Below are 21,022 nucleotides of genomic sequence, written 5' to 3'. Positions count from 1 at the left end.
TTTTTACAGCTCTGAAACTTGTGTGATTGGGTTTGCTTGAAACAAAGCCCCTTGTTCAATGCTTCAAAGCCTCGATCGTTGCTGCGGACGACATCAACTCAGCTTATCAGCTAATGACCGTTACAGCTCGTTATGGACTTCCTCCCCCAATATATGACAAGATCAAGAGCTTGTGTAAAAGCAGTGCTCATTATCAGTATTGTAAAGTATTGGGTAAAGTACAATAATTACAGATAATTAAGTATTTTTACGGGAATATGTCTTTAATCTTTATAAATTATAGTAAAAAAGACATTCAAATCAACTTTCTCACTTTCCTAATGAGTCATATATGCAGCGTAATTTAACACAAAGCTTTAAAATAGTAGCAGAAGAAGAAAAAATCACATAAAGAAACTGAAAGCGAGGCTACTTACCCCCTGCGTGCCCTGTCAATGATCCCTGTGTGAAATTAAGTTTGGTCAAGGAGCAGCGAATGATGACGATGGTGTCCTTACTCTAGTCTGCAGACCTGAAGCGTGGTTATCAACTAACTAACTAACTGTTCGAGGAGACACTGTTTATAAACATGGCAGAGCTGGTGACCTATGAACCCTGGCAGCGGATGGGACGGGGCAACAAAACCAGGGCCTATGTATTAAGAGCACACCCTCTTCTCTCTATATCCACCAATACTGCCTGCAGTGGTTTTCTTACTGATAAGACTCTTTTGTTGTGTGTTTTGGACTTTGAAACAAAACAATCTCTGTTTAGTTTTAGTAAATAAGCAGCACAAATTATTTTTTTTATTTGTGTTGAAATGAATTCTCTTTACTTTTCTTTCTTTCTTTCTGCACCACATGCCCCAGATGTTTGTCTCCCTGCAAGAAGCTGTAATAATAATGTAGAGAACTGCACATTACCTGAGCTCATATCCTCTAGTTGTTGTGGTGATGTAAGATGAGTAAATAATCCTTTAATTATACTGTGAAACACACTTAAAGTCACAGTGTAACTCACCGTAATATGTTTCCTCCTGCTCGTCCCCCAGTCCTGACACTAATGTACGAGGGGGTTTTCCAACTCTTCTGAAACATGCACTCTGCAAAAAGAAAAAAAGAAAAGAACAAGACATTAAAAGTGGAAAGAAGAGTGAAATTCTGATTCATACATGCTTTTATTTTACTTTGAATAAAGTTGCACACTTCTTCAGAGGGCAAAAAGGTTACCTCATGTTAAATATTTAGAATCGACTGTACGTGTTAGTGCGACTGCTTAATTTCCATTTACAGCTTTCACTACAGTCCATTTGCCATTCACTCGCCTTTTATTGACTTTTCAACAAAAAAGTCACGAAGCCTCCTACGAACCGGCAGCCCTGTTGCTGTGGGAAGGCTCAGAGATCGCTGCCCTCGACCGCTCTCTTCCCCCGAACTAAAATCTATTTCGCGAACGATCCCACGGTTTCCACGACTGAGAGCGACTCCTCGGCCGATAAAGTTCACAGGCCGAGCATTGTGAGGATTTTTTGTGTTGTGTTTCTTAATCCTTTTACATTTTGCGGTGGTATTATTTTTACTTTTTGAAGTATTTGGGCAGGAAGTGTTGTTTCAATCAATCAGTTAAATCAACCTTTGTGTATTTGTAAAGTTCCTCTCATTCAGGTTTACAGATGATTGACGAGCTGATAAAAAAAAAAAACAGAAGAAATGCAAATGATGAAGATAATTTGAGACTAATGGAGGCAAAAAAAAGTGTTAAAAAAGTAAAGATTAGATTAACTACACTAAATAGATCAATTAAATACAATAAATAAGAGGGACTAAGCATTTAAAAAAAAATTTGTATCAATATAACAATATAAATGATTAAATAAAGAATATAAAAGTCTAATCAAATGCTAGATTAAAGAGGTAAGTTTCAAGTTGACATCATAAAAGACTTTTTGCCCTCAGAAAGAAGAGGAAAAGAAAGAAAGAAAGAGGAGAAGAGCAAAAAATTAAGAATAAAAAATAGCACACACACACACACACAAAGAAAAGAGGGGAAACTAAAACACATCAAATCCTCCTCTGACCCACCCGATCCACCCCAGCGCCTCTTCTTCTTCTTTGGAGCTCAACCCAGAGATGTTCTCCAAAAGCTGCACTGTAGCTGTTATTTTCTTACTTTTTTCTCTCTTTCTCTTTCTTTCTTCTTTTGATTAATACTGTCTCTCACCCCTCAGGCTCTCTCTCTCTCTCTCTTTCTCTTTCTCTCTCTCTTTCACATAAACACACACCTAAACTCAGGCGTAGTACGATAAGAAAAAGCCAAAAATTGTGCTTTTTCTTTTTTTCTTTTTCATGTTTGTTGTTGTTGCTTCTTCTTCTGTCTAGCTTTTGTTTCGGTTTGCTTCAGTCTATTTTTCTCCTTCTTGTCTTGTGCTGTGTCATGTGTTGTTTTTGTCTTGTGTGTTTGTTGTTTTTTCATGTTGGTCACTACAAACAAAAAAAACAAAAGTATTAATCCCCTGGGGAGGAAGAAAGACTTTTTTAGCTGCTTTCAGTTCCTTATGCGGTATATAAAAGTTTAAAACAGTCTCACTGAAAGTTTGTCTGCTAGAGTTGGACACTGATACAGGTTCAATTTTAAAGTTTATTTATGACTATATACCTGTAGCCAGTGGTGTGCACAAGGGTGGCCCAATTGTTGATTAAAACACGCGCTAAAGTGCCCTCTTGGGAGCCAGAACGTGTGCTAGGGTGCCGTCTTGGGAGCCAGAACGCGTGCTAGGGTGCCCTCTTGGGAGCCAGAACGCGTGCTAGGGTGCCCACTTGGGAGCCAGAACGCATGCTAGGGTGCCGTCTTGGGAGCCAAAACGCGTGCTAGGGTGCCCTCTTGGAAGCCAGAACGCGTGCTAGGGTGTCCTCTTGGGAGCCAGAACGTGTGCTAGGGTGCCCACTTGGGAGCCAGAACGCATGCTAGGGTGCCCTCTTGGGAGCCAGAACGTGTGCTAGGGTGCCCACTTGGGAGCCAAAACGCATGCTAGGGTGCCCTATTGGGAGCCAGAACGCGTGCTAAGGTGCCCACTTGAGAGCCAGAACGCGTGCTAAGGTGCCCACTTGGGAGCCAGAACGCGTGCTAAGGTGCCCTCTTGGGAGCCAGAACGCGTGCTAAGGTGCCCTTCCACACAAAACTGCCCTCTTGGGTGGCAAAAGTGCCCTCTTCAGTGGCGAGAACGTGCTGTATGTGCCCTTTTTTTTCTTTTCGCCCCTGCCCTTCAAAAAGTCTGTGCACGCCCCTGCCTGTAGCCAATGTATTATCTATGTGAAGCCTTTCTCTAAAACAGCTGCAGTCTCGTGATATTACATTGTTGTAGTGTTTATATAAGTTAACTAGTAATCTGTAACCTATTATATTTCCAAAGCAACCTTCCCAACCCTGATTCTGCACATATTATCACTTCAAAAACATACTTTCCAATGGCAATGCAATAAGTGACATGTTACATAATGTGGAGTTGCTGCCAACTTCAGATTTATTCAGACTATTTAAAGAAGTGTCTTTGACGGAGTTTCCATTGGGACGAAGGACAGTTGGCCACTTCAAACACTCTCGGTTTGACAGCTGCCGACTCACAGAAGTACAAAACACAACTGGGAATAAAAACAAATACGCTCCAATGAGATGTGTCGGCTCGATGAAACGGTACCATGTTAAAAAGTTTGTTAGAGCAGAAACAGACACTAGAGGCTGTAACACACTCTGAATCAATAGACACTAATTGGACAGCTGACCTTAGAAATATGCTCATCTCAACTCAGTGTTCATTTTGTCAGTGAACCTTCTGATGATACTTATTATGCAACATCTTTTTATTTCATAACTAAATTGTAACAGAAGTATAAATTAAAAAATGAACTGCAAAACCAAGATGAAGATGAGATGAAAGAGCCGACTCAAAGCACCAACTGTTCTCCATTTAAACCATTTAGCCGCTGTCTTTTATCTGCCCCGCCGTAGTTTCACGTTTGCGTCAACCCCAAATATAACTGACACACATATGCACACAAACACTTATTCATTCAGCTTTTATGTCTTTTTTTTATGTACTTTCTATTTTTGAATTTGGGTTATTGTAACAGTTAAACCGGTGTTTTGATGCCCTAACATCAAAAAACAGAATAAAAATGAGCAGACAATTCAATTTAAAGGGAGTTTTGACGATCTGATGAATGAAAAAGTTCAAGTATGTGTTGATTTGTGTAGACAATAAACACAACCTTTAGGCATTCACTTTTCCATAATATATGAAGTCAGTGACACTATCCCAGCCGAGAAGATTAATAGCTCAAGTTATGCTTACTTCTCTTTTACCACCAGGAGAATGATCCTTCAGTTAAATCCATTACATTATCATGAAAATTATGACTGAAACCATGCCTGAAATCAGACTGAGTTTCACCATCTAAATCCAGAATTAACACCAGCTACCGTGATCCAATCTGTCGAACTGCCGAAGTCGGAAAGAGAAAGCTCAGGGTATCAAAACACGGAAGACACTCGATTAGAGGCAGGAAACCAGCGATGCCGCCGCCTTAATAAACAGCCCCTGTACTCTTTGGTAATGATCCTTGACCTGAAACAAGCAAGAGTGATGTTGTGGCAACAGTTGGAAAAGAAAGCCAATACTGAGAAGCACAAGGCGGACTAGGGATACTAATGTATAAGGACGACGCCATGGCACCAGCAAGAGTGGAGCTAATTATCTTTATTTGTGCTTACATTAACTTTTTTGAACATTATCATAATTAGCAGCTACTATACACGGTATATTTTAGATTTGCAGCACTGATTGACTTTTCCAAGGTGTCCGTAAAAGGCTTTTTTCTTTCATTATTTGCTGTGTAGCTTCAAGGACACCTCACTGAGCTCCTCATTCAGTACTCAATGCACTTTACCGTTAGAGTTTAATGGCAATTTACAGGGAAAAACATTAAAGTAAAGTTAGTAGTAATTGCTTTTTCCCTCTCCTTTAATGTTTAACTTAATCATGTCTGTCTGGTTTGGCTGGCCTTCAGGAGACACTCGAGGTTTTCTTTTGATTTTTTTTTCTTGGCAGATTTTGAACAGTCAATACTAATGAAGCAAATTTGAACAGCTGGGAAACATAAAACTCTCTACACGGCGCTAGATGCTCAAAAATATTTTGCCTCATCTTTTCCAGGTCGTCGATGACAACGGAAACCCTGTTTTTTCTTCTCTCAAGAGGAGGGGGGGGGAGTGGGGGACTGACTTGGCCCTTAAGCTGCTTCATATGATTCTCACACGACCGTACACATCCCTCTTATCTGAATCTAACGCCGGTGTCTGCAAGGGAAACGGAACAAAGACTGAAGCCTTAAAACCTTTTCTGGTATTCGAGAAATGTCATCAAACGTCATATTTGGTTTTACAAAACAAGTAGAAGATGAGCAGATAAGTAGAATCACAGATTTTTAGATTTTTCACACAGAGAGAAGCAAAAGCAACCACTTCACTATGCCCTGATGAGAATTTTATGATACAACAACAAATATGCTATTTCTATATTTTCTATTCGACTATATAAGGAACTAAAAAAAGAAACAGACATCCAGTTGAGAAAATTGATATTGCATTATGGATAAAAAGGAGGATATCGCAACTTCTTGCGTGATCCTGGGCCAGTCACTAGGGCTGGGTATTTGTACTCGATACCTTTAAGGTATCAACCGAAATAAATTGATACCAAGTAGTATTGAAACGTCTCCCATCAAATGATACCTGCAATCATTACTTTTTGTACCTAAAGCTAGAAAATATGACTATTTGACTATCTACTGATTTTGAGCATTTTGTATTTCTAATAATTTGAAGACTTTCAAACTGTATTTGTGTCAAAATCAAGTCATTTAGATGTGGAGGAGTGGTGGTATTTATGAAATTTAATGCTTCTATTTACATGATGGGTATCTAATGAAGTACCCACTTGGTATCACTTTTAGGGTACTTGGATTGGTACTGGTATCGTAATGTTAAACGATACGAAGTCCTAGGAGTCACACGTCACTTTTATTGATTGAAAACTAAATGTCGGTCAAGCTGAAACTTAAGTGAATAATTCAACATCAGCCGTGTGGTAATGATGGTGAAGAGTCCAAAACCCGACTCGGCTGCAAAGAGAGTGATTTGTACTCTGAGCAATCTAAAAAAAAAAAACATGAATATTACTTAATTTGTATAATAAATTTGGCTATTGAATTACATGTTTTGCATTGTAAATCATTAATTTGAGAGAGTTTCATGGTGTGAGATTTGTTTATTTTGTAATGTTTAGATATGTAAGTCTTTTAAAAGATGTTTAAGTTAAAATAAATATACCTATACAAGCTGGTATGTCTGTTGTTTAATTGGTTTGTTTTTTAATGGATATGTATAATGCACAAAACTACATATTTGAATGGATCAAATTATTAACTGTACTTTAAGATAGACGCCATTACAGTTCCCCAAAAGTGAAGCTAAAACATCTCCATCGCCCCCTGGTGGTTACCTGCAGTAAAGCTCATAAATCTCACCTCCTCGATGTATCAAAGTACACACAACATAAAGGTTTACCAATGATAGTTTCTGTCATTTTAAGTACTTCTTATGAAGCTGATGTTTGTCCGATTGCTCATTTTTCTCATCAGGTTGTTTTTAATGAGTTATAAAAAGAAGGGGTGGTGACATTATGATTGACAGCTGCTCTGAAACCAAACAAAAAGCCCAACTCCTCCGCTCAGACTCCGGCTCCAAATGACGTCACACAAACACGATGGCAGTTCCCGGAAAGGAGATATGTTGACTTCACTTTCTGGTCTGTATTTATACACAGTCAATGTTTCAAACTCGTGTTTTTTTTAAGTAGGAATAATCAAGCGTCATTCTTTAGCAGCCCTAGCGCCCATGTGGATTTTTTGTGGGTATTTTTCCACCCTAGATCCAAACTCTACTTTAAAATAAATAGATTTGAGCTGTAATTTTCCTTCACATTGGGATATCTTACTATAACCTCAAAGACAAAACACTGTAGGCCTTTAAAATGCAATAAATATACATGAGGTTTTTCCATGCCTGCATATTATTATGACCTTTATAAAATAGGATACAAAGGCAAAGCAGGTCCTTGGGGCATCACAAAGCAACAAAGTCTCTATTTCTTAATCCATACGGCTAAACCAGGAAGCTCTAGATCACTAAAAACTTAGCACTATAGATGTGGAGAGTGAAATCACAATTTGTTCTTGACTCTCAAAAAAACTAACAAAAATAAACATGTCAGACTGGACTGGAGGTTTTCTTAGCAAGGCCCAAGGCAAGATGGGGGCAGATGTCAGCTACCACATGGATCCAACTCACACAGCAGATGGTCTGTGAAAGCCTTGGGAGGATGACGATCTGCTGTCGAATCATGAAATGTATGAAATAGTAATGAAAAAGAGATAGACATAGAGATAGAGAAATAACAACAGCACTGGTGAGGCTGCAAGTTATTTTACCAACACTGCCAGACTGAGTATGAAATCATTACATCTTAGCTCAGCTGTCTAAAAAGAAGTGTGGGTAAGTATATGCCTGGTGTTTGGACAATCACACACTATCTCTATCTCTATCTCTAAAAAATCACCTTCGGAAGAAACACAATGATCAAGGTAGTCTTTTCAACATGTCAAACTAACACACCTGTGATCAAGAAGGAGCTATTCTGTGGAATTTCATCTGAAACTGTTTGGTAGGTCTCCTGCAAATCTCTTCCTCAGTGAAATACCTGACATATTCAGAGAAAGGTAGACAGCCTTCACCTTTCAAAAGCACAGCTGGTAGATAAAAAGATTATCCTAAACAAGCTTTCCATCAACTGAATGAGAAAACAACTGAATAAACAAGAAGTTAAACCTTTTGTCCAAGTCTATGCAAGTTTTTCTAGTTTCTACCAAACAGCTAAGCAAAGTGTTTGTGTTGATCATCTTAAGTAAAGTTACACAATACAAAGCAGCAATGAATACTCTGCAGCCCTTCTGTTGTGTTAGCTCTCACATATACTGTTCATATTCTGACCCATCACAGAGTAATTAGCCTCTGTACCAAACCTCTGAACCACAAATCATTCATAAATACTTCATCAGTAACAGATAAATGTAGGTTTGATGTTACATTAAATAGGAGAATAAAACCATTTAATATATTAAATATGACGAGCGGACAGTTTTGAATTATGATTTTTTGAAATTTTGGATAAATATGGGTCAAAAATGCTACAAAAATGTTTTTAAAAAGTTGAAATATTCCCTTTTTTGTATATTCTGGGTCAAACGATACCTTCAATCAATCCATTTTGGACTCAGAGCTAGAAAATATGATTATTTGTATTTACTTGCTCACAGCCAATCAACGCAAGCGTTCTTGGATTTAATGCAACTTGTGATTGGTCCACTGCCACAGCAGCTACAATTCGTCTGTGGTGGTGAAGTCGTGGTGAATTTGAGGTTAGCGCGCTTAGCAGTTCAGTGTCTACACTACACTGAATGAAAGCAAGAGCACAACATGTGTAATAGGCATCAAATTAAGCACCCAGTTGGTATCAGTATCACTTTAAGGGTACTTGGATTGGTACTGGTATCCTAGTTTTTTAAAGGATCACATTAGAGGAAGTCGTCAAATAGTATTTTTACTTCTCTCAGATGTAAAAATAGGTCCAACTGTGACCTAGAACAGTGTGTAATGGTTAAATTAAGCTGTGGGCTACCATGACACATGCAGGTTGTAAATAAAAAAAAACCCACAGCTTCTTTGTACACCTTACCAAGTCAAAATCCTCCCATGTTACCACATCAAGCTCAAGGTTTTAAGACGGTGTCGCTGATGTAAAAATGCTGCATATAGTCCTGAATTCCTCCTCAATGCATAACAGAGCGAGAGATCATTGTGGTAAAAGACGCAGGTGCATAGCTGATGCTCTGTGGCCTGGAAGCATGTTCATCACAGACTAGAAGAGCCTGTTCTTTTTTTCTTTTTTTTTTAAGACCGCAAGGCCGAGACTAGAGAGAGTAAACAGAACAATTAACCGAAGAAGACACTGTTGTAGATGTCAAAAGAAATAACACCTGAGTGATGCTTACCTTTAGTCGCAAATAAGCCACATACAAAAAAAAAAGAAAGAAGAAAGAAGACAGGAGCTCACGACACACTGATGAAAAAAATATATTCACCACAGCAACCAACATAAGTAACAGGTTGAGTGTTTTGAGGTCCAGTGACTTCACTAATTTGAACAGGGAGGAGGAGGAGGAGGAGGAAGAGGAGGAGGAAGAGAAATTTGTTTGAGCAGTCAGGGAGCTGTGTCAAGGATCACCCACCTGACCGGCTACTAGGTGTGTGTATGTGTGTGTGTGTGTGTGTGTGTGTGTGTGTGTGTGTGTGTGTGTGAATTTCTACTGTACGTTTTGACCCATTTTTATGGATTTTATGGATTTGAATGATGGAAGATTGTATTCAAAACTGCCAAAAAACCCCAACAAAATATATCAAATTCAGGCAAATATTTCATTTATAAAAGTCAAAACATCCAAGGCTACATTTGAGGAAACATTTTGAACCCCTAAACAGACCCATGTCTTGTCTTGCAGAATTATTATCATATTATTATTATTTATTCTTTTTATTGATGCTCTTTTCTCTCTATTTTTACTATCCACTTGCTGCTGGGACTAATAAAGGAATATCTTATCTTATTACTGTAGGTATGGTAGGAACAATAAATGTGTGCAAACTAACATAAATGCATAACTGGAGCCTATAGCAGTAAATATTTCATTCATTTTCTATTTGAATCCATTTTGTGGGTTGAAGTCAGAGCGCATATTTTATTATTGCAATGTTGCATCAGCATGATATGTGTGTCTAATATCATCTCTTTAATGGTGCCAATGTCAATAAAGTCTTATTTAAACATGGTTTATGTTACAAGTTAATGAATTAATTATCAAATCTGACTGAAATTCACCACGACATTTAATGAAAATGCTGAAAATAAAGTATTATGTGTTAAAGATGTGTGGAAAAACATACTGAAGCAGATTTTCCTTGGTGCTACTGACAGCTGTGTGTGGCCTCTGATATTCACAGCTGTATCGACGTGGTGAGAACTGACTCATTTTTGAAGCGCTGCCCTTCAACAAAATGTGTTAACTTTTGCTCTTCTAAACGGGGCGCCGTTGCTTCACTAGTGTAGCGTTACTGCACACATTAAAAGTGCAAGAGCCTCAGGAAGTCGATCCTCTCCTAAACGCCAGTTTCCTGCTTGTCGTCTTTAAATATTTATCCCAATCACAGTCACAGAATCACACAATGTCTATTTAAGACCATAAAAGTTTGATGGGCAGTATGACGTTACTTCTTAGGAAGGATTACAAAGTAGAAACTAGCTGTGGTGGTGCTGTAGTGTTTGAAGTGTCATGTGTGTATGTATTGAAGGGTGTATTATAAACAGCAGGAGTGTGGGAATGGTGTTACATGTAGCAGACTGTGTACATTGTGAGCACTAAAACAAACAGGAGCAGCCGAGCCCATGTTGACTAAATTCTTACTAGAAACCTGCAGCAGAGTCTTTGTAGTCTACTGTAAAAATAGCTTCTTTTAAAAGGTTTAAAAATCTCCGTGCTGATAAATGTTGTGGTTTTTTAAAAGTGGGGGGGGGGGGGGGGGATAGGAAATGAAGTGGGTCTCTGAAGTTGTCGGCTCTGGTTCACTTTTACCTGAAACACCCTTGGGATCCTGGCATATAACCAAGAAACTAATGAATGCAAAAAGGCAATTTAGCTCAACAAAAGATGTAGTTAATGAAAATGCTGAACGAAGCTCTGGCAGCACTCACACACACACTCACACTCACTCTCAGGTTACAGGGCCTGAAATTCATTTTTTAAAATAGGGGGGAATTCCCCCCTTAAATGCTTCATATAGGGGGGATTTTACTTTGTTTGGGGGGGGGGGGGGGGGGGGGGCTATAGGTTGCACCTTGTCCTATTCTTGCTGCAGATTGTATTTTGGCACTTTTGTTCAATTAAAGGAACTATATTATATAGTAATTAGTTATTTAGTAGTTTTATTCTCTGAACTACAGTCACCTGCAACTTCATTAGGAACACATGTGCAATATAATTCAATCCGATACAACAGCTCTGATATAAATTCTGCTTTCTTTTTTAAGTTTATATATTTTCAGTTTTTGTTGACATTGTCAAAAAAGTGATAATTCTACTTTGATTTTTACTGAGGTTGTACTAAGTGGTGGTGGTGTACCTCCTCATGTATGTTAATGGAGTGGACAAAATATTAGGAACACCATTCAATATAATGCACCCTAATCTCTCAATAATGAACATAAAGCTGAATTTTCACCTTCTTGTCAAAAAATGTATAAACTTCATAAATGTAGAATTTATAGCCGAGCTGCTGTATTAGATTAAATTAGATTGGAAGCCAGTGAGTCTATTTTATGTAGTTAACTTATTCTCTGAACTATATTTTATAGTAATTACAAGTTATCTAGTATTATACAGTTAAGTAGTTATATTCAGCTTCAGTAGCGTCATGTTCTTGTTGAATGTCTCTCTCTCTCTTCAGGTCTGTTGAATGAGAAACATCTGAGTGACTTAAAATTGACGTTTTGTAACATCAGCTGATAAAACGCGCAGCACCGCAGCATAGTGTATAGTTACGTCACAGTTACGTGTTTGAGGATTAAAGTTGTTAATGTTGACATCACATGGAGCTGTTTGCATTAGTTTTTCGGGCTCCGCTGTTTCTTTCTGAGCAGGTTCTGCCTCAGATGATGTAGATTTATGTTTTAACCAGCGGTCTGTGTTTGTTTCTTTAAACTTAATATCACTGTTAGCTTGTCTGTGTTTGTTTCCTTAAACTTAATATCACTGTTAGCTTGTCTGTGTTTGTTTCCTTAAACTTAATATCACTGTTAGCTTGTCTGTGTTTGTTTCCTTAAACTTAATATCACTGTTAGCTTGTTTGTGTTTGTTTCCTTAAACTTAATATCACTGTTAGCTTGTTTGTGTTTGTTTCCTTAAACTTAATATCACTGTTAGCGTGTCTGTGTTTGTTTCCTTAAACTTAATATCACTGTTAGCGTGTCTGTGTTTGTTTCCTTAAACTTAATATCACTGTTAGCGTGTCTGTGTTATGCTAGCGGGAGGTACAGAGAGAGCTACAGGTGTGTTCAGGGTCAGACAGTCGGACACAGCAGTTCCGGCCCGCTGCAGACGTTAGTTGAACATTAATACATCGCTGTAAATGTGTGCGGGAATTTCCCGCATTATAAGTGTTGGATTTGCGGGAATCAATTAAATTGTGCGCAATACCCGCAACCCTGCGCTGAAATTCAGGCCCTGGGTTATAGGAATGTTTTACTCACACATTTTTCAACAACCCTTCTCATTATTTCTCTTTGTGTAATGTTTTCAGACAAGGTTTTATAGTCTACGGCTGCTACTGTATTATCCTGCAAGTACAACAACAATAAATAATGATTCAATTTAATAAAAGATGTATTGCTAAAGGCCATTTTTTTGTCATTGTACTTTAAAAGGTAGACTTTACACAAAATAGCACTACTTTAGAAATGTAGTAGATTACAGATTACTAGTTACCCTATTTAAAATGTAATAAACTATTTCAATTACTTCATCAGAGTAACTTATTACATTAACTGAACTCAACAAACTCTAAGTTCAATTGGTTTTCATGGATACTGACATGATTTATTAGGGACATCATTTCTTATAAAGCAAGATTTATCTCTAAAAAACCCCAACAGGTTATGAGCATGAATGGCCATACCTGTGCTGTGGGAATGTAGGTCTGAGGAAACATAGGGCCTAAAATTGATGGGAGGAAATTTCTTATAAATGGGGGATCATAGGGCTGACCTTGTTACATTTTGTAATTAAATTATGTAACGCCATTACAGGAAACTAGTTACTCCCCAACACTGATCGGTCTAATCTGGTGTTCATTGTATTTGCTTTATTTAACCCTCCTGTTGTCCTCGAGTCAAGGAAGGAAGGGAGGAATAAGGAAGGAAAGGAGGGAGGAATGAAGGAGAGGGGGAAGGAAGGAAGGAAGGAAAGGAGGAAGGAAGGAAGGAAAGAAAGAGAGAAGGAGGGAGGGAGGAAGGACAGATAGAAGGAAGGAAGGAAGGAAGGAAGGGAGGAAAGAAGGAACAGTCAAAACAGACAGGGTCAATTTGACCCGGGAGGACGACACAACGGTTAACATCCTAGTGTAACCCAAAAACAAGCAGCTAATTGATTTAGAATAATGACTGATACTAAGTCTGAGTCTTCAGCCCACATACTGTACGTCTACTTTAGATATTCAGCTAAAGAACACAATTTCAGCGACAATAATCAATGACAAAGTTGGTTGTATTGTTGTGATAAACTAAATGGTTCAACTCAGGATGAACCCTCTGTCCGTGTTTCCTGAGCCTCTTTTCCAGCTCTGCCCTGCATCTGTATCACTTTGTATAACTCTTATTTCATGGGATGTAAAATCTTCTGACCTCTGGAGGCAGCAACAACTTATTTATGATGGCACTGTAAGCGTTTTAAAAATTCACAATGACACAACGCTCCACCGTCTCAACATAATATCCTTAAGCTATACTTTCAAGCTTGTGTGTGTGTATGCCGCAATCATAAAGCGGGACTAATGCAGCTTACATCTTAAAGGGGGAATTCAACCAGTATCACACGTACGGGCCAGTTTACTCATCCTGCTGAGAAATGCTCGGTTTCATAACGTCCTCCGTGACTTCAGAGGAACTTTGTCCAAGTATGAAAAATAACATCAGAGTTTGAGATTGTTAATTCATAAGAGAGAGACTGCACTAGAAACTGAAGACGTGGAGTTTGAGAGGCAGAATTTAGCAAAAGGCGTTGGAAAATAGATAGATCCTCTGCATCTACAATTTTGACCAATCTTCAATTAATCTATCTCCTATGAGTGCCCTGACTACTTAATTTGCTGAATTACCCGTTTTAATTTAAACTCTCCCCCATATCATGCATGTTATGGAAATATAAGACTGAAACATTTTTAAAACTTTAAGAATAAAAGTAAGGGTATCTGTGCCTCTGCAGGTTAAATTTTAACTTCTAATCTATCTCCTGTGAGTGCCCATCTTCAACTAACTACATGAATTGTTGGTTTCATTGTGGGAAATATAAGATTGAAACTTTTTTTAAACTTGACTTACATAAAAGAATAAAAGGATTTCTGTGCCTCTGCAGCTTTAATTTTGACCAATCTTCAATTAATCTCTCCTGTGAGAACCCTAACTACTTAATTTCCTGAATAACCCGTTTTAATTGAAGCTCTGTCCCATATCATGCATGTTGAGTAAGAGCTCCAGAGTCCTCAAAATATAATTAATGCTCATCAGTATGTGAGATAAACATTTACTCATCTTCTTGGCACATATGGAGGCACGTTACATACGTGGCACTAATCGATTTAAATCGCTACACAGAGAATTCACGAGTCAACACTGAAGCTAACGGTGTTATATCAGACACAAATCTTCACTAATCCTGAATGCATGATGTTTCTTTTGTCCTCTCTATTTGACTGTGTCTAACGAGAGAAAGAACAGTTAATACCAGGATGTTTAAACTGTAATAAAAGAGACGGTGCCACACACACGTCTCTTTTATGAATCTCACAGCTGTTTTGCTTGATGTTACAAATAACTGTGGTTTGTTTAAAAGGTGTGCTTTTTATATTATCATTATATCAGGGGTATGAAATGGTCGTAAAATGACAATATCGTTTATCGCAATTATTTCTGAAACAATATATCTTCCAATAAAAGTAGGAAGGTTCATCATCTCTGCTCTCTGTGTGTGTGTGTGTGTGTCACTCGGCTCCGCCCTCGGTCAGCGAGACACACAGACCTGCTGCTCTTTATACATCCATGACACACGGAGAGAGAGCAGAGCAGAGGAGAGGAGAGATGGAGACAGCAAAGTAACCTGAGTCCAAGGCTGTGCCCGAAATGACTCCCCCTTTACTACATAGTGCACTGCGTTTACCCTCCGCCATTTCATTTGAGTGTCCGAACCAGGCGGGGAGTTCCTGTCCTCTGAAATGAGGCCAACACGGAAGTAACTTAGAACTGCATTCTATCAAAAGGCCACCAGGGGGCGACCATTTTGTGTTCAAAAGGACTTCCATCTCAATACAAGTCAATGGAGAATTCACCAACTTCTCACTTGATTTCTAACCTCAGTAAACGTTTTCAAAATGTGTTTATGGTCTCAATCGCTAGTTTAAAGCCTTCTTCAATGCAGTATGATGTTCATTTGTGAAATTCTGGCCTCCCTGATTTTATATTTGACGATAAAGCAGGGTATGCATTAGGGCGTGGCTACATTGTGATTGACAGGTTGATTGCCCAATGTCCTCAAGATCCAGCCCTCGCAACCTATCGCAACCTCCCCCCTCCACCCATCGCTACGCCTCATACCCATATAAGTAGAATCCGTGTTTTTATTTTTCCCAGCATGCACCTGAAATTTTCAAGATGGCGCTGCCTAGATTCAAAACTATTGGCTTCCGAGCAGCAGTCCACCAACCAATGGGTGACGTCACGGATGTTACGTCCATTTTTGTTATACAGTCTATGGTCCGAACACTGAGTGTGTAAATTTCTCCACTAGCAGACTTCCTGCTAACAATCCCACAATGCAATACTCAACATTTAAAAGACGTGATAACTACCATTGTGCCACTCTTCATCTGACGGTGGTGACACAGTTAGTCACTATTGAGTGAACTATTCAGTGTTTATTTAGGGAGTGGTGAATGAGTGAATAAAGGAGTGATTTCAGACACAGCCCCTAACTTCACACCCTGTATGTTGTTATAAGGTGGGGGGCCTAACTGCCTAAAGATTGACGCCCTGAAACACAACGAAATAATAAGCAAATACACACAGAGGGGAAGATCTCTGTAAATAAATATATGGCCACACACACCTAACGGGCCATAAGTGATGATTTTCAACTTTATTTGACCCAACAATTTTGATCATTATAATTATAGAAGTTTTATCTTATTCCTTTCTTTTGTCTTTTAATCTCTTCTTAATCTAGTCTTAGTCCATCTTTTTTTATTAAACTTCATTTTTTTTTATCTAATTTTACTTTTCTTTTGTTTTCTTAATCTATTTTAACCTAGTTTTTTACACTTTTAATCAACCATTTCTTTTATTTTATTATTGTTTATTTTTAAAATATTTTTTACTTATTTTATTAAAATTTTCTAAACATTTTATCACCCTTATTTTCTCTTGCGTGCGATGGTCTCAATTTCTGTCTTTTAATTTGCTCTCCCGTCGTTTTTATTCTTTCTCTTTATGTCGTCACTTGTTCGGTCTTTTTATCAGCTTGCCAGTCAACTGTAAAGCACTTTTAACTAAACCGGCCTGTATGAAAGGTGCTATATTAATAAAGTGTGATTGATTGATTGATTGATTATGAGGTATTTTTGTAGGAGTCTTGCTTTGATTAGTTTTTTCACAGTTGATAAAGGATGACTGTGATTCACCTTCGTCAGATAGTTATAAAGTACATTTAAAGCTCTGTTTTCATTAAATATTTTCTGCCCCCCTGCTGCTTTCACCACTGTGAACTTAAAATGTTACAGTCTGACGAGGAGAAAACAGATGATTATTATTCTGGGTCAGGTGTCTCCAAAATCACACGGGGGGTATTATTTCTGTAGCTACTTTCGATGCCAGCAAAACATGACTTTAATAAAATGAGTGTTTTATAAAGCTCGTCATGTGAGCAAGCGGTTTTGGTAGTCGATGGGAGAAAGCTTTGGAACCCAGTTTAACAACTCATATTTGATATACAACTACCTTTTTAATTGAGTAGGGCAATCATCTATCTCCACTAGCTCAGACTAAAGTATGGCTAAATTAATTAATTAATGTATAGCTATAGGTTCTAGCAGCTGTAAACTAAAAATGTGATTAAATAAATACAATATCAAATGTGGTTCATTACTACAGTCCCACATGAGGTGACATTGATATGACTGATGCGTGATTTCATGGATCAGGCACAATATTTAGGTATGAAGATGGATTCTGATGATTGATTACTTTTCTGTACTTCAGGTGAAGTGGAAACACCAAACAGTGAGACGCAGAAAGCAATAAATAAAGTGTCCATTAGTCTTTATTATTTCTTTATCAATACGCCAACTTTTCTACCACTGCCACAAATTTTAAGATATTATTTGAAAAAAAGTGGATGGGAACATACTTTAATACTCTAAAGACAGCGAATTATGTGAAGTGCAAGAGTTTCACATGTCTGCACATTATTTTGCTGCGTACGTGAGAAAAAGTTGCATAAAGCCTTTTGCGGCTCTAGAGGGAGCTGAGAAAAGTCTGATAAAAGACTGCATCAGTTGAAGGGTGGGGATATCAAGTTTGAAAATGAAAAGAAATCTGGCAGTGTGGGGTTAGAAAATGAAAAAAATTGAGATTACCAGATCTGTGAGGTTAGCAGCTTTAGGCCACGTTATCTGTTATTAGTATAAAACACCCTAAGACCTACATCGCTACAGCACCAGGGCTTTGACAAGGAAGAGTGAGTGGGGTAATCTGAGTGTAATATTAAATCAGTGGAGATTTCATGAAGATCATCGAGAATAATGTGAGGATATTCTAGAGCAGGGGTTGTCAAACATACGGTCCGCAGGCCAGAACCGACCCACCAAGGTGTCCAATCTGGCCCACTGAATAACTTTGTGAAGTATGAAAAATTGCAGAAAACTAATCCCAGGTTTTTTACTCCACCATGAGCAGAATACAGTTGTCTAAAAAAACAATGAATACATAGTATTCATATTATTAAAATATTAATATATTGAACATTGTGCAAAATGTTGTCAATCAGCAGCTTCTGTGCAAAATAATCTGGAAAAAATAAGCTAATATTGTTGAAATTGCAGTAAATAGATGGTTTACTATAGTAGTTATAATATATATAGGCTAATATTTGTAGGTTATTATAAAGTGGTTTTACTGGTCCGGCCCACTTGAGATCAAATTATTATGGTTTATTTAATAGGGACAGATACAATATAGCTAGACAGGCTAGGACAACTGTCTGATGCAGGTATCACAGTGTTTACAGCTAAAGCTTATTTGAAACATCTGCCCCTAGGAGGGTGTTTGGACTACTTGTGTCAGCATGTAAAGACAGCAGACATAAACTGTGGGAAGGGGTTTCACATGATTGGTCTTTTTGCACTTATAGACAATGAACCTATAGAAAAAACAACATGCATGTGATAATCCTCTGATAACACAACTTCTTTTGTGCTACTTAATTTCCACACGGGGGGGGGGGGGGGTGAGTGGTGAGTTTAGCTCTACCTCGGGTCCATTAGTCGACAACTTATAAATGGGATAAGATCCACTACAGAAACTAAAAGACACACCTATAAGCAATAATCTACTCAATATTTCTGTAAATAAAAAGGTATGTAACACTGAATAATTCATACTGAGATATACCAGCACAACCTCAACCAGCCCATCACCCTTTTTAACTCCCTAGTTCAGTGCTTCCACCTATTAAGGACCATCATTACCCAAGACGGACCTCACAAGTAGGGGCAAAGATCAGCAGCCGCACCAATAAGGCTCTGCAGAGGATGTACTTCATGCTGCAGCTGAAGAAGTTCAACCTGCCAAAGTCAATGATGGTGCACATCTACGCCACAACCATTGGGTCCATCCTCAACTCCTCCATCACCATCTGGTCAACACAAGGGATGCGACCAACAAGCACAAGGACAGACTGCAGCGTATCAGCCACTGGGCCGATGAAAAGGACCAGTGCTCAGGACCTACAAACCTCTAGCAGCTCTTCTCACTCAGAATTGTATATTTTAGACCTTTATGCACCTCAATACCAAAGCAAATTCTTAATAGCTGCACCTTCTCTGGGAAAAAAAAACCTGAGTCTTACTGAACTTAATTGCCAAATTAGCATATGACCAGAAGCCAGTTCACAGCAGAGGGCCCCATACATGCCATGAGCGCTCCACAAGGTGGGTGAAAAATGTGGTTAAACCACGTGGGGTCCAAGCTACTTTCTTCCCCTATTACTAGTGCCTCAACTCTCTATCTATCTATCTATAAAAACAATTGTATAAATCCAGTACTTTAAGCTACAAGCAGCACATGGGCTATCTGAATGTAGCCTATATGCTGCAGTGATATCACATACCATGATAAAGACAAAAAAGAAAGTAAAAGAAAAAGTAGAAGAATTTGAATTTAGTTACCAAACACGTGTGACAAAGATATGTAATGGAGTCATATTTTGAAGTTTAAGAATAAACTTAACAAAAAACTAACTTAACTGTGAATTAAAAATGTATTAAACTTATATATTAAACTTGACGTAGAGAAGAAAGATTAAATATACATAAAATGCAGCCTATATACACATCTTTAAAAAATACATATAGGACTGCATAAACACTGATAAATCTATATCTGTGATGTATGATAATAATAATAATAATATTAGTTGACAGGCTCTGTCATTAGGATATTCACATTAGCAGCACAAAGCATTAGGTTTAACATAAAAATTAACCCTCAATGATATGTAATGGAGTCATATTTTAAAGTTTAAGAATAAACAACTAAAAACTAACTTAACTGTGAATTTAAAACGTATTATATACACACCTTTAAAATATATATCTGCATAAACAGCTATACTGATATATCTGTGACAGGGCAATAATATCATTTGATCAATATATAATCTGTGAGTTAGTATCATGACATTAGCAGCACAAGACCTTAAGTATAAAATAAATAATTCACTCTCCATTGAAGAGTAAAAACTGAATTATTCACATCTTAACACAACTGTCCATGTTTGTTTAATCCCAAACTACACCACTCGTCTTCACATTTCTAACACCAAAGGCCTCGTGTAAAAAAGATTTGCAGAAACATGGCCCCCAGTAACACTAACCCAACCACGCTTCAGTAAGCCCTCCGCACATGGTCAAGAAGCTTCCCCTTTCATATTTATTACATTTATATATTGAAGAGGGAAAACTGAACTATTGATATATTTAACATGGTTTCTGGGTGTTTTTATTCAACACCACTTTTCTACACCAAAGACCTCATGTGTAAAAAAAATAAATAAAAATTAAGTCACTATTACACAGAAAGACATAACTATTTACATTTGTGCACACATGATACCCCACACTAACCCAGCCTGGATCAGTATGCAGACAGCAGTCCCCCTTTGCACCAAAACTACACCATTGTCTTCATATTTGTAACACAAAGTCACGATGACACTGAAAGACACACCTGCGCACATGCCCCACACTACTACCACTAGCCCAGCCTGGCTTCAGTAGACAGACAGGCCCCCCCCCTCTTCTTGCACCGCACATGGTCAGGAAGCTTTCCCTCGTCATTGAAACGTGCCTTACTAAAAAAAAATAAAAAAAACAGCAGCACCAAAAATAAAAATAAAAATCTAACGAGACGATACAACAACCGGTACCAAACAATGACAAATACCCCACCACACCTTAAAAAACTGCACCAATAAGCCACGTGTGAAACTACAGCTCTTTAGTTCCTGTTGCAAAACCAGCTAAGCTCAGCTAGCAGACATGCAGGAAATTAGCTCAGAGCCTACAAAGAGCAACCTTAACAAAGCTGTCACACATTTCCTAGTTGTTGTCCCACCGACTCTGACATATAATACTCTACACGTCGTGTCGAGACGCTGCCCGGGTCCATGTTGTGGGAGTGAATGATAACAAATGTCGGGTTTTTTTTTTTTTATATATATAGTTACCTCACTCGAGTGCCGTGTGCATCTCCTCTCCGCTCGGTACCAAAAAATACGTC

The 21,022-nt window shown here is 38.2% G+C and overlaps 1 protein-coding gene across 1 annotated transcript in view; it reads right to left on the bottom strand.

The window, feature by feature from the left end:
* Nucleotides 1–21,022, bottom strand: part of LOC128368324 (zinc transporter ZIP10-like) — a 24,392-nt gene extending 3,370 nt beyond the window's left edge. The window contains exons 1-2 of the mRNA XM_053329113.1: nucleotides 20,970–21,022; nucleotides 1,000–1,081 (exon numbers count right to left, since the gene is read on the bottom strand). The gene's annotated coding sequence lies outside the window, so the exon portion shown is untranslated. The remainder of the gene's footprint in view (nucleotides 1–999; nucleotides 1,082–20,969) is intronic.

Source organism: Scomber japonicus, chromosome 11 (genome assembly GCF_027409825.1).
Source record: "Scomber japonicus isolate fScoJap1 chromosome 11, fScoJap1.pri, whole genome shotgun sequence".
Lineage (NCBI taxonomy): Eukaryota > Metazoa > Chordata > Actinopteri > Scombriformes > Scombridae > Scomber > Scomber japonicus.
The sequence above is the reverse complement of the archived record's forward strand: the minus strand, read 5'-3'. Positions and strand labels throughout refer to the sequence as shown.